This window comes from Sapajus apella, unplaced genomic scaffold (assembly GCF_009761245.1).
Source record: "Sapajus apella isolate SASKATOON/1434 unplaced genomic scaffold, GSC_monkey_1.0 scaffold89, whole genome shotgun sequence".
NCBI classification, from domain to species: Eukaryota; Metazoa; Chordata; class Mammalia; order Primates; family Cebidae; genus Sapajus; species Sapajus apella.
The window spans coordinates 998,542-1,011,604 of NW_022437029.1; the positions used below are offsets into that span (position 1 = coordinate 998,542).

The 13,063-nt window shown below is 47.4% G+C and overlaps 1 long non-coding RNA gene across 1 annotated transcript; it reads left to right on the top strand.

Moving 5' to 3' along the window:
- Nucleotides 1-7,877: 7,877 nt before the first annotated feature.
- LOC116534742 lies at nt 7,878-12,435 on the top strand. The gene is made up of 2 exons (XR_004261854.1): nt 7,878-8,099; nt 12,182-12,435. It is a non-coding gene; the product is annotated as an uncharacterized LOC116534742 (long non-coding RNA).
- Nucleotides 12,436-13,063: the final 628 nt, after the last annotated feature.

The window sequence follows — 13,063 nt, forward strand, 5'->3', positions numbered from 1 at the left end:
CGGCACCGGAGTCAGCTACTGCAAGAGTGCAAGATAGTAAAGGTCTACGTTTGTTTATCAAACTGATCCATTGTTACTTCTCTGTATATAGATCTCTCCCAATGGGTTGTGAGCTTAAAATTTGTAAAATTGAAGCACAGTGTCATACAGAAATGTGCAGAACTCACAAGTGTACATGTATATTTCAATGAATGATTAAAATGTGGACACAGTTGTATAATCACCACTGAGTTCAGGAAACATTGTTGCTGAAAGAGTGGTCTCCATCCAGACCCCCCCAAGAGAGGGTTATTGGATCTTATCCAGAAGAAATTCAAGGCAAGTTGCAGAGTGCAGTGAGAAGCCTTGTTTATTGAAAGTTACTCAGTTACAGAGCAGGCAATTCTCAGAAAGCAAGGGGAGAACACACCCTCTTTGTTTTAAACTCTTATGTAGGGGTCTTATCTATGCAAAAACTAAGCTATGTCTACATGAGGGTGGGCTGACAGCATGACAAAATTTAGTGCTTTTTTATTTAAAGAAAGTTATTCCTGGCATTTTGATGCATGAATACATCAAAGCATGACTCTCCTTCTCTTCCTCTCTTTCTCTCTCTCCCTTTTCATATATATATATATATATATATATATATATTTTTTTTTTTTTTTTTTTTTTTTTTTTTTTTTGAGAAAAGATCTCATCCTGTTGCCCAAGCTGGAGTGCAATTGCCCGATCTTGGCTCACTGCAACCTCCACCTCCCAGGCTCAAGCTATCCTCCTGCCTTAGCCTCCCGAGTAGCTGGGACCACAGGTGTGTGCCACTACACCCAGCTAACTTTTTTTGTATTTTTAGTAGAGATAGGGGTTTCACCATGTCGGCCAGGATGGTCTCGATCTTCTGACCTGGTGATCCACCCTTGACTTCCCAAAGTGCTGGGATTACAGGCATGAGCCACTGCGCCTGGCCTGACTATAACTATCTTAAATCGTATATTTTTCGGCAGTATTGGAGCATCTAGACATTTTGTTGTGATAGGAGTTTGTCCTTGCAGGCATTACTAAACTGCCCTTTTAGCCATAGCATCTTACTACCATGGGTCAGGACCGGCAAGGAGTGTGCCTTGCTAGTTTTAAGATGGAGTTGGGGTCGGGTGCGGTGGCTCACACCTGTAATCCTAGCACTTTGGGAGGCTGAGGAAGGTAGCTCACAAGGTCAGGAGATCAAGACCATCCTGGCTAACATAGTGAATCCCCATCTCTACTAGAAATACAAAAAATTAGCCAGGCATGGTGGCATGTGCCTGTAATCCTGGCTACTCAGGAGGCTGAGGCAGGAGAATCACTTGAACCCGGGAGGCAGAGGTTGCAGTGAGCCAAGATCGTGCCACTGCACTCCAGACTGGGCAACAGAGTGAGACTGTGTCTCAAAAAAAAAAAAAAAAGAAAGGAAAAGATGGAGTTGGGACAGGCATGGTAGCTCAGGCCCATAATTCCCGCATTTGTGGAGGCCGAAATGGATGGATTGCTTGAGCCCAGGAGTTTGACACTAGCCTGGACAACATTGCAAAACCATGTCTCTATAAAAAAAAAAAATACAAAAATTAGCCAGGCATGATGTTGTGTGCCTGTAGTCCCGGCTACTTGAGAGGCTGAGGTGGGAGGTTGGCTTGAGCCTGGGAGGTGGAGGTTGCAGTGAGTCCAGATCACGCCACTGCACTCCTGCCTGGGTGACAGAGCCAGACCCTATCTCAAAAAAAAAAAAAAAAAAAAAGATGGAGTTGATTTTAAAACAGTGTCACCCTGTCTCTCCTAGGCTCCTGTTTCCCTAACAGCATGACCAGCCCCCTGGCAACTCCTACGCCTTGGTCTCTGACCTGTTCCTCCTCAGGGGTGACCTCTAGCCTGGATTTTGAAAACATATTAGTATTGCCTATTTCTGAACTTTATGCAGATGGAGTTACTGGTATGTATTCATTTGCATCTAGTGTCTATACATTCATAAAATCGATCGCTGTGCAACCATTAAAAATAATGAGAGGCGGCCGGGCACGGTGGCTCACGCCTGTAATCCCAGCACTTTGGGAGGCCGAGGCGGGTGGATCACGAGGTCAAGAGATCAAGACCATCCTGGTCAACACGGTGAAACCCCGTCTCTACTAAAAATACAAAAAATCAGCTGGGCTTGGTGGTGCATGCCTGTAATCCCAGCTACTCAGGAGGCTGAGGCAGGAGAATCGCTTGAACCCAGGAGGCGGAGGTTGCGGTGAGCCGAGATTGCACCATTGCACTCCAGCCTGGGTAACAAGAGCGAAACTCCGTCTCAAAAAAAGAAAAAAAAAATGAGAGACTGCTATATAATTTCATATGAAACGTATCAGGACACATTGCTAAGTACAAGCAAAGAGAAAGCAGACACCGAGTGTAGACTGTTACATACGTGAATGTCTCTGATCAGTATATGAGGCACCTTCAGGCCACTCCCTTTTTTTTAATTTTTTTGAGACAGTCTCGCTCTGTTGCCCAGGCTGGAGTGCAGTGGCATGATCTCAGCTCACTGCAACTTCCACTTCTCAGGTTCAAGTGATTCTCCTGCCTCAGCCTCCCGAGTAGCTGGGATCACAGGCACCTGCCACCACGCCCAGCTAATTTTTGTATTTTGAGTAGAGATGAGGTTTCACCATGTTAGCCAGGCTAGTCTGGAACTTCCGACCTCAACTGACCTGCCGGACTTGGCCTCCTAAAGTGCTGGGATTTCAGCTGTGAGCCACCCAGCCTGACCTCAGGTCTCTCCTTAATACGGGAAAGGGACCATTGGTAAATGTAGGTGAATGAAGGGAGAATCAGTGTTTATCGTGTAAACTTTTGTATGGAGTCGTTTTTAACTTGTGCATGCTTGTATTACTTTTAAAATGAAATTTTAAAAACTGAAGTGAGAAAGTGTCTGTGTAATGACCACATGAGCATTTACAAAGCAGTGCCAGCGTCTTGCTTGGGAAAAACTCCATGAGCGCGGGGCCAAGGGGCAACAATGCTGGAGTGGAGAGAGGCTGAGACATACTCTGGAAAAGGTGAAAAAGGGCTCCCAAAGTACATATCCTTTTTTTTTTTTTTTTTTTTTGAAGTGGAATCTTGCTCTTGCCCAGGCTGGAGTGAATGGCGCCATCTCAGCTCATTGCAATCTCCACCTCCAGGGTTCAAGTGATTCTCCTGCCTCAGCCTCCTGAGTAGCTGGGATTACAGGTGCACGCCACCACACCCAGCTAATTTTTATATTTTTAGTAGAGATGGGGATTCATCATGTAGATCAGACTGGTCTTGAACTCCTGAACTCGTGATTGGCCTGTCTCAGCCTCCCAAAGTGCTGAGATTGCAGGCACAAGCACTGCACCCAGCCCCCACCCCACCCCTTTTTTTGAGTCAGGGTCTTGCTGTGTTCCCAGGCTGCAGTGCAGTGGTGTGATCACAGCTTGCTGTAGCCTCCACCTCCTGGGCTCAAGCAATCCTCCCACTTCAGCTTCCCAAATAGCTGGGACCACAGGCACACACCACTATGCCTGGCTAATTTTTGTAGTTTTTGTGGAGACAGGGTTTGATCATGTTGGCCAGGCTGGTCTTGAACTCCTGGACTCAAACCATCTGCCCGCTTTGGTGTCCCAAAGTGCTGGGATTACAAGTGTGAGCCACCATGCCCAGCCATTATCTGGCTATGGAGAAAACTTAAGGCTGTGAAGGCTATGGAGAAAACTGAGCTACAGAGGCAGGAGGGCAGCCTTGTCAATTACCCCTGAGATACCTGTGAGGTGAAGAGCTTGGAAACCTTGCTTTAGAGGAGAAACAGAGAAAAAAGGGAGAGAGGTGAGAGAGAATCCCCCCAACTCACAGGGCCAGCTGCTCCCTGCCTGCTGTCTCCACCCTCTCAGCATGTGGCAGATGGCGCCTTCTTTTCTTACCTGCTTCACACTCTAGCACTGGGGTTCCTTTGATGCTCTCAGTTTCAGTAACTTGCATTCCTGGAATAACCCTACCTGATTATGACATATTATCCTTTTAAAGATATTGTTGGATTCGGGTTGCTAAAATTTTAAGAACTTTTGTGTCTATGTTTATGAAAGTTATTGATCCATAGTTTTCTTTTCCTATAATTCTGTTTGGTCTTTCCCAGACAAAAATAGCTTTGCCTGGTTTGGTATCAAGATGCTGGTCTCGTAGAATGAATTGGAAAAGATTCCTTCATCTTTAATTTCTACATGTGTGTAGAATTGGTGGTATTTCTTCCTTAAATATGGATAGACATATTTTACCAGTGATGCCATCTAGGCTTTGAGTTTTCTTTGTAGAAAAGTTATTACCCACAATTCAATTTTTCAGGTAGATATAGGGCGGTTGAGATTGTTTATTTCTTCATGGATGAGCTTCGTTAGTTTGTGTCTGTCACAGAATTTGTTCATTTTATCTAACATGTTGAGTTTATTGGCAGAAAGTTGTTCATATTGTACTCTTATTTTCCTTTTAATGTCTGTGGTGTCTGTAATGATGTCTGCCTTCATTCCTGACACTGGAAATTTGTGTCTTTTTCCTTAATCAGTCTGGCTAGAGATTTTTGTTTTATTGATTTTCTCAACGAAGAACCAGCTTTTGGTTTCACTGATTTTCTTTCAATTATTTTTACTTTTTTTTTTTTTTTTTTGAGACGGAGTTTCGCTCTTGTTACCCAGGCTGGAGTGCAATGGCGCGATCTCGGCTCACCGCAACCTCCGCCTCCCGGGTTCAGGCAATTCTCCTGCCCCAGCCTCCTGAGTCGCTGGGATTACAGGCACGCACCACCATGCCCAGCTAATTTTTTGTATTTTTAGTTAGAGACGGGGTTTCACCATGTTGACCAGGATGGTCTCGATCTCTTGACCTCGTGATCCACCCACCTCGGCCTCCCAAAGTGCTGGGATTACAGGCTTGAGCCACCGCGCCCGGCCTATTTTTACTTTTTTTGTTTGTTTTGAGACAGAGTCTTGCACCTTGGTTTGGTTTTGTTCTTGTGTGTGTGTGCCAAGGTAGGCACCCTGGTTTTGGTTTTGTTCATGTGAGTGTGTGTGTCTGTGTGTGTGTGTGTGTGAGAGAGAGTGTGTGTGTCTAGGCACTTTGGTTTTAATTTTGTTACTCTGTAAGCCAGTCTTGGCTCCTTAAACTTGTTTCTGTTTCTGACTTGGTTGGAGGGAGGAAAGGCCTGTCGTAGAGGATGGGGAAAATCCTGCCGTAGAGGGTAGGTGAGAGCAGCTTAATCACCTCTCTCTAGGATTAAGGGGTGCCCATTCCAGGGGTAGCTGGAGATTATGTGGAAACCCTTATATCCTGAGAGCCAGCAAAGAGCGGGATACAGCCTGCTGGACTGGCAGCTGACATAGTGCAGCGGGCACAGCTTGCCTGCCGCCAGAGCAGCCGTGATAGAGCACGTGATAGAGCATGCTGAGCTGGTATATCAAGAAAGTGAAACCACCAAAGTGCAGTGGGGAGATAGAGCTTGCCGTGTCTGTTAAGGAGTCTTAAAAGCAAAGGCATGTGAACCGCCCTCGTGGGAGGGGCCTGCTACATCCGTTGAGGAGTCTTGGGATGAGGGAAGGTGTGTGAAAGTAAGTGAAAGAGATGGCTCTTGGAGGAACCAACGTGGAGGGTGATGAGGGGAGACACAGATCCCTTAGTGGGGGCTGTGGGCTCCAAGGCAAGTGTGTGGCTGGCCTGTCCTAGGGTAGTGCATGCAGTCCAAAGCAGGGTCCCCACAGAAGGCAGGAGCACTGTGGGGGTTTAAGGGATCCTCCTGACTAAGCAACACCAGAACCTCAGAATCTGTGTGATTGTGCGTCATAAAGGTGGAGGAAGGAGGGAATAAATCAAAATGGGAAATGAGTCAAAACTTGTACCTACTCCTTTGGAGTGCATGCTAAACAGTTGCAAGGGAAATATGATGTAAAGTTGTCTCCTCAAAGGTTAAAAACCCTTTGTGAATTAGAATGGCCTTCTTTTGGTGTCAGCTGGCCAGACAAAGGAACTACACATTAAAAAAAACAACAGCAATCGGCCATGTATTTAAGGTGGTAATCAAGGTCAAAGGACAGCCAGGGCATCTGGACCAATTACCTTATATTAACTCATGGCTAAACAGAATTCCAACCCAACCTGCGTGGCTGCAGCCCTATCTAGCAAATTACTGCAAAATGCACGTAGTTCAAGCTAAGCCCAGCATAAAAGAAAGATCAGCTCTGCTGGTAGCTTCAGAAAAAAAAAGGGTAAAAAGAAAAATCAGGGATAAAAAGAGTTCAACTGCTAACCCTAAAGACAAGCGAGAGCTGTCTGCACAGCTGTGTGTGGGAGTTGCCAGGCTCAACAGCTTAAGGCAAACAGTGTAACAGTAACAGCAAACTTAAAACAAAACAAAAACACAAAACGACTGGGTGGTGACCCAACCTGTAGCTCCTTTGTCCAGTAAGATAATAAATATAATTGGGGCCACTAAAGTTTCAAAGAAACAGGCTTTCTGCCTACGATGGACCTGTCTGATGGAAGGCCACGAGATTATACATCAGTTTTTGTGCGTCCTGGACTGCCTCCTACCCCTCTTGGGGAGAGACTTGCTGAGCAAACCAAGAGCTACTATCACTTTTACTGATAAGGGCTCCCTGCAGCTCAAACTGCCTAAGGCAGAAATTATCATGGCTCCCCTGTCCTGAGGGAGGAGTGGAGACTCTTCCTAACTAAGCTGGGAGGAGAATTAACCCCTGGGCTAACCAAGGATGGCCACAGGTCTGGGCAGAAGACAACATCCCAGGTTTGGCAGTAAACCAAGCCCCAGTGGTTATCAAAGTAAAGCCAGGGGCACTACCAGTTAGGCAGAGGCAGTACCAAGTACCAAGGGAAGCTTTTGAGGGCATCCAGGCCCATCTCAGACCCCTGAAAGCTTATGGTATTATAGCTCCCTGCCAGTCTCCTTGGAACACGCCTCTCCTGCCTGTCCCCAAGCCTGGGACCAAGGACTATAGACCAGTGCAGAATTTGCGCTTGGTCAACCAGGCAACTGTGACCTTGCACCCCACGGTACCCAATCCCTATATTTCGCTAGGACTGTTGCCAGCTAAGACCAGCTGGTTCACTCGCTTAAACTTAAAGGATGCTTTCTCAGTGTCTGGTTAGCCCCTGAGAGCCAAAAACTGTTTGCCTTCCAGTAGGAAGATCTGGAGTCAGGCGTAACAACACAGTACACCTGGATTCCGCTTCAACAGGGGTTCAAGAACTCCCTAACCATCTTTGAAGAGGCATTGGCCTGGGACCTCCAAAGTTTGTCCGCCAAGGACCTAGGTTGTGTGCTGCTTCAGTACGTGGATGACATTTTGCTGGGATACCTGGTAGCAGCCGGATGTGCCCAGGAAACTGACTTGTTGCTCAGACACCTGGAGACCTGTGAATACAAGATCTGTAAAATGAAGGCCCAGATTTACCAATAGCAGGTGTGCTATCTGGGATTTACTGGTGAAGAGTGAGACCCAGGCATCTCAGATCAACTTCCCGTTTTCATTCCTAAGACTGTAAACTGTCCCTTTTCATTCCTAAGACTGTAAACCGAAACCCTTTTCATATGTAATTCCTGAGACTGTAAACTGAGACCCTTTTCATATGTTAAGCTATAAACCTAAGATTCTTCCACGTGTAACATCTAAAGTATAAGCCTGTATAAAGACAGAACCTTCCTTTGTTAGGGTGGCTTGGCTGTTAGGCAACTATGCCACCTTGCTCCCGGACGAATAAATCCTCTTTCCTCTTGTATTCGGTGTCCGAGAGATCCGTTTCCCAGGGCCGCTCCTGCTACATTTTGGTGCAAGGGCTCAGAATCGAGTCTCAGATAGTAGAGGGCGGGAAAAAGTCTCTTAGGTGGTTTGCCTAGCCCTGTGGAGCATCCCTGCAGGGGGACTCCTGCTCGCTGTGGCGATGCATCCTGAGAGCGCTCCTGGGCAGGTATCTGCCTGTTAGAAAATCCTCACCAGAGCAGAGCAGGGAGGCCCTGCAGTGTGGATCCACCCAGTGGCTGAACACCGAGGAGGAACGAGTATTTGGGGAAGTCTGGACCACTGAATTTGGTAAGATTGAACCTGGGAAACTAGCCCACCCCATTTTGGGTGGAAGCGTGGCCTTTTCGCCCACGGGTGCCAGATCAGCAATTTTGAAGGTAGCTCTCTCTCTAACTAACCTTGGAAGCTTTTTGCTTATGGTTTTGAATTGGAAGGAGAGCAATTGGATGTGTGTCTGTGTGCGTAGATGTGTCCAACCGGACTCATCAGTCATAAAAGGTATCCGGCCCATTAGGAAGGGCCTCATGCGTTGAGCAATTTGTAAGAATTAGAGACAGCCACATAAGGCTGAGTGAAGAAGCCTCTGGGCATTGTAACAGGATTGAAGTGAATGTAAATGGGTGAGTGCTTCAAGCTGCATCTTGCTAGGCGGGAAGTGCTGTGAGTGAAATAACACTGTCCTAACTGTGGGAATTGTTTATTTGAAGTGTTAATATGGGTCACTCCCATAGCAAGCCCACCCCTTTAGAAACCATGCTGAAAATTTTCAAGAAGGGATTTAGTGGGAATTATAAAGTAACTATGACACCAGAGAAATTAAGGATTTTATGTAGGGAAGATTGGCCAGCACTAAGGGTAGGTTGGCCCCCAGAGGGGACCCTAGACAGGTCCCTTGTCTCCAAAGTAAGGCATGAGGTTATATATGGCAAGCTAGAACACCTTAATCAATTTCCATACATAGACACTGGTTGCAGTTAGTGTTAAACCCTCCAAAGTGGCTAAGACAGCAGGCAGCGACTGTTTTAGTAGCCAAGGGACAGACTGCTAGAAATCACCACCACCCTCGCCGCTGAGAAACGCGGACTCCCAAGTCCAGGCAAATTCAGTGGCAGAAACAGGCAGGATTTGCGTGCATGAATACTTCAGTTATAGGAAGTAGCTAATCGGTGTTTGTAAACCAGGAGGCGGTAAGCCAGAGGGAAAATCATAGGGAAAGGGAACGTCAGGCTCAATGGAAGGCCAACTTGATAGCTGCTGCTATGAGAGGAACACCCCCAAAAGCGTGGAAAAAGGGGGGTTCCTAGAAAGCCCCACAGTCCGTCAGCCCATGCCTGCAACGCGATCAGTGTGCATTTTGTCAAGAAATAGGACGTCGGAAGAAAAAAAAAATGTCCACAGTTAATGGGAGAACAGGGCGATCCTAAGCACAAGGATCCAGATAAAAGTGAAGGGGCTCTGTTCAATCTAATGGAAGGGCCACTGAACTAAAAGAGAGGGGGCCCAGACTCATATGCCCCCAAAGAGCCCATGGTCCAGACGACAGCCCTGTAACCCCCATGGAAAAAAACAGAACCAATGTTTTTTTTTTTTTCTTTCCTTTTTAAAGACAGGGTTTCACCATGTTGGTCAGGCTGGTCTTGAACTCCCAACCTCAGGTGATCCGCCCGCTTTGGCCTCCAAAGTGCTTGGATTACAGGCATGAGCCACTACGCTCGGCCAGAACCAATGTTGTTAGAGCTATTAAGATATTAAGAGCCCAGCACTTTGGGAGGCCGAGGCAGGTGGATCACGAGGTCAAGATATCGAGACCATCCTGGACAACATGGTGAAACCCCATCTCTACTAAAAATACAAAAATTAGCTGGGCATGGTGGCGCTTGCCTGAAGTCCCAGCTACTCGGGAGGCTGAGGCAGGAGAATTGCTTGAACCCAGGAGATGAAGGTTGTGGTGAGCCAAGATTGTGCCATTGCACTCCAGCCTGGGTAACAAGAGCGAAACTCTGTCTCAAAAGAAAAAAAAAAAAAGAGAGAACAGACTTTCTTGTACTTAACGGACTGCCCCTGCCCCTCTTCTCTGGCAAAACCTGTTGTGCAAATCAAGGGCCACTATCCCATTCAACAAAAGTGACTCCTAAAAATGCCTCAGGCAGGGGTCATCCAGGCTCTCATTGTCCCTTGGGAAGGAGGGTGGAAACTTCCTAGCCAGAAGCAGAAGGCTGATATTATCGCCCAGGCCCGTGCAGGGCTTTGCACCCAACTAATACATGCAGTTGGGATTATTGCCAGCAAAGGATAGTTGGTTCACTTAATTGGACTTAAAGAATACCTCCTTAGCATTGGACTGGTCGCAGAGGTTCAAAAACTATTTGCATTTCAATGGGAGAAACCCAGAAGCAGGTGTAACCACTCAATACACCTGGACCCAGCTTCCCGGGGGCTCAAAAACTCTCTCATCATCCTTGGGGAGGCATCAGCCCGTGACCACCCCCCAGAAGCTTCTTGCTTGCGTGCTGCCCCCGTATGCTGGTAACCTTCTATTGGGACACTCCACGGCAGTCGGGTGTGCAAACGCCTTACTTCGGCACCTGGAGGACTGTGGGTATAAAGTATCTAAAAGAAAGTCCAGATTTGCCAAAAAGCAAATGCAATATCTGAGGCTCACCATCAGAAGGGGAAACGCAGCCTAGAAGCAGAGAGGAAGCAAGCCACTTGCAAAGTGACAGAACCTGGTTCTAAAAGGCAGGTGAGAGAGCTCCTGGAAGCAGTGGGTTTCGTAAATTGGATTTCCAAACTTCGCAGTACTAGCCAAATCCCTCTATGATGTGACAAAGCGGGGAGACAAGGAGCCTTTTGAATGGGGATCCCAGCAGCGCCAGGCCTATCGGGAACTGAAAACAAAACTAATGTCAGCTCCAGCTTTTGGGCTGCCTGATTTAACGAAGCCCTTCACATTATATGTGGCAGAAAGATAAAAAGTGGCAGTTGGGGTCCTAGTCCAAACAGTAGGACCTTGGCCCAGGCCTGTAACTTACCTCTCCAAGCAGCTGGATGGACTTTCCAAAGGATGGCCCCCATGCTTAAGGGCCCTGGCAGCAACTGCTCTGCTGGCACAAGAGGCTGATAAGCTAACTCTGGGGCAGAACTTAAATATCAAGGCACCCCACGCAGTAGTGACTCTAATAAATACCAGAGGGAACCACTGGTTATCAGATGTTAGGCTGACCAAATCCCCGGGCCTGCTATGTGAAAATCCCTGCATCACCATTGAAGTCTGCAACACCTTAAACCCTGCAACACCTTAAACCCTGCTACTTTGCTCCCAATGTCAGAGGCTCCCGTTGAACACAACTGTGTTGAAGTCCTGGACACAGTCTATTCCAGCAGGCCTGATCTTCGGGATCAGCCATGGACAGTGGTAGACTGGGAGTTGTATGTGGATGGGAACAGCTTTGTCAATCCACGAGGGGAAAGATGTGCAGGCTATGCTGTGGTAACACTGGACACTGTAATCGAGGCCAAATCCCTGCCTCAGGGCACCTCGGCTCAGAAGGCTGAACTCATTGCTTTAACTCAAGCCCTAGAGCTGAGTAAAGATAAGGTTGTAAACTTTTACACCGACTCTGGATATGCCTTCCCGACTCTCCAAGTACATGGAGCACTGTACAAAGAGAGAGGCCTGTTAACTTCAGGGGGAAAAGAAATAAAGTAACAGCATGAAATTTTGTAGCTGTTGGAAGCAGTCTGGAAGCCCCGGAGGCTGGCGGTCATGCATTGCTGAGGACATCAGTGGGCCCACACCTCCATGGCCCTGGGAAATTCCTGAGCTGATTCAGCAGCTCATAAGGCAGCATCTGCCCCCTACCGAACAGCAGTTACAGCCCCGCTGATTCCCCAGATCCCTGACCTAATACCTACTTACTCTAAGGAGGAAAGAGACTTTCTCCAGACAGAAGGGAGGGTAACTGATTAAAGAAGGATGGACCCAACTGCCAGATGGAAGAATAGCAGCACCACGGCTGCTGGGGGCAACAGTTGTACAAACCGTACATGAGACCACTCATTTAGGTCAAGAGTCGCTTGAAAGATGCTGGGCCGGTACTTTTACATCTCACACTTAGCAGCCTTAACCAAAACTGTGGCACAGCGATGCATTACATGTCGGCAACACAATGCGAGGCAGGGTCCAACAAATGCCCCTGGAATTCAAGCTTATGGAGCAGCTCCGTTTAAAGATCTCCAAGCTGACTTTATTGAAAGGTCCAAGTGTGGGGGACATAATAGTATTTGTTGGTCCTGGTGTGCACATACTCTGGGTGGGACTGAAAAGCCCATGAAGTAACCTGTGTGCTGCTTCGAGATCTTATCCCTAGGTTTGGACTGCCACTGCGCATCGGATCAGACAATGGGCCAGCATTTGTGCCAGATTTAGTCCGGAAAACAGCAATGGCCTTGGGTATCACCTGGAAACTACACACTGCCTACCGACCTCAGATTTCCGGAAAAGAGGGAAAAATGAACTGGACCATCAAAAAAAGCTTAGGGAAAGTGTGTCAGGAAACAAGATTAGCGTGGGTGCAGGCACTTCCCTTGGGGTTATTCAAAATTAGATGCACCCCCTCTAGGAAGACAGGATATTCCCCTTATGAAATCTTATATCATAGGCCCCCTCCCATACTCCGGGCACTCCTGGGAACTCCTCGGGAGTGTGGGGAGATTGAGTTAGGATGCCAGTTACGAGCTCTAGGGAAAATAGCCCAGGATATTTCAATCTGGGTAAATGACAGATGTCCTGTAAGCTTATTCTCCCCAGTTCACCCTTTCTCATTAGGTAATCACGTGTGGATAAAGGAGGGCAGTACAGCCCCTCTAAAGCCACAATGGAAAGGACCTCAGACCTGATCCTGACCAACCCCATAGCCGTGAAGACAGAGGGAATCCCAGCCTGAATCCACCACAGCTGTGTAAAAACCAGCAACAGCTGAGACTTAGACCAAGGCAAGGACTGCAGAATCACCTTAAAAAGGACAACAAGCCTTGCTCCAACCACATCCCGGAAGCTGGCTGGTCCACGCACGGCCGACACATGAGGAAATTCATCAGGGGCCTTGTTCTTCTTAATATTTGGACTTGCATAGTCAGAACATTAACTAATTTTGAAGAATGCCCTCTGTATGTACACCAGGTAGGACGTGAAAGTTACTGACATTCTTTTGTCCTGCAGTTCTTATAAATGTGCGGAGCCTGTTTATATA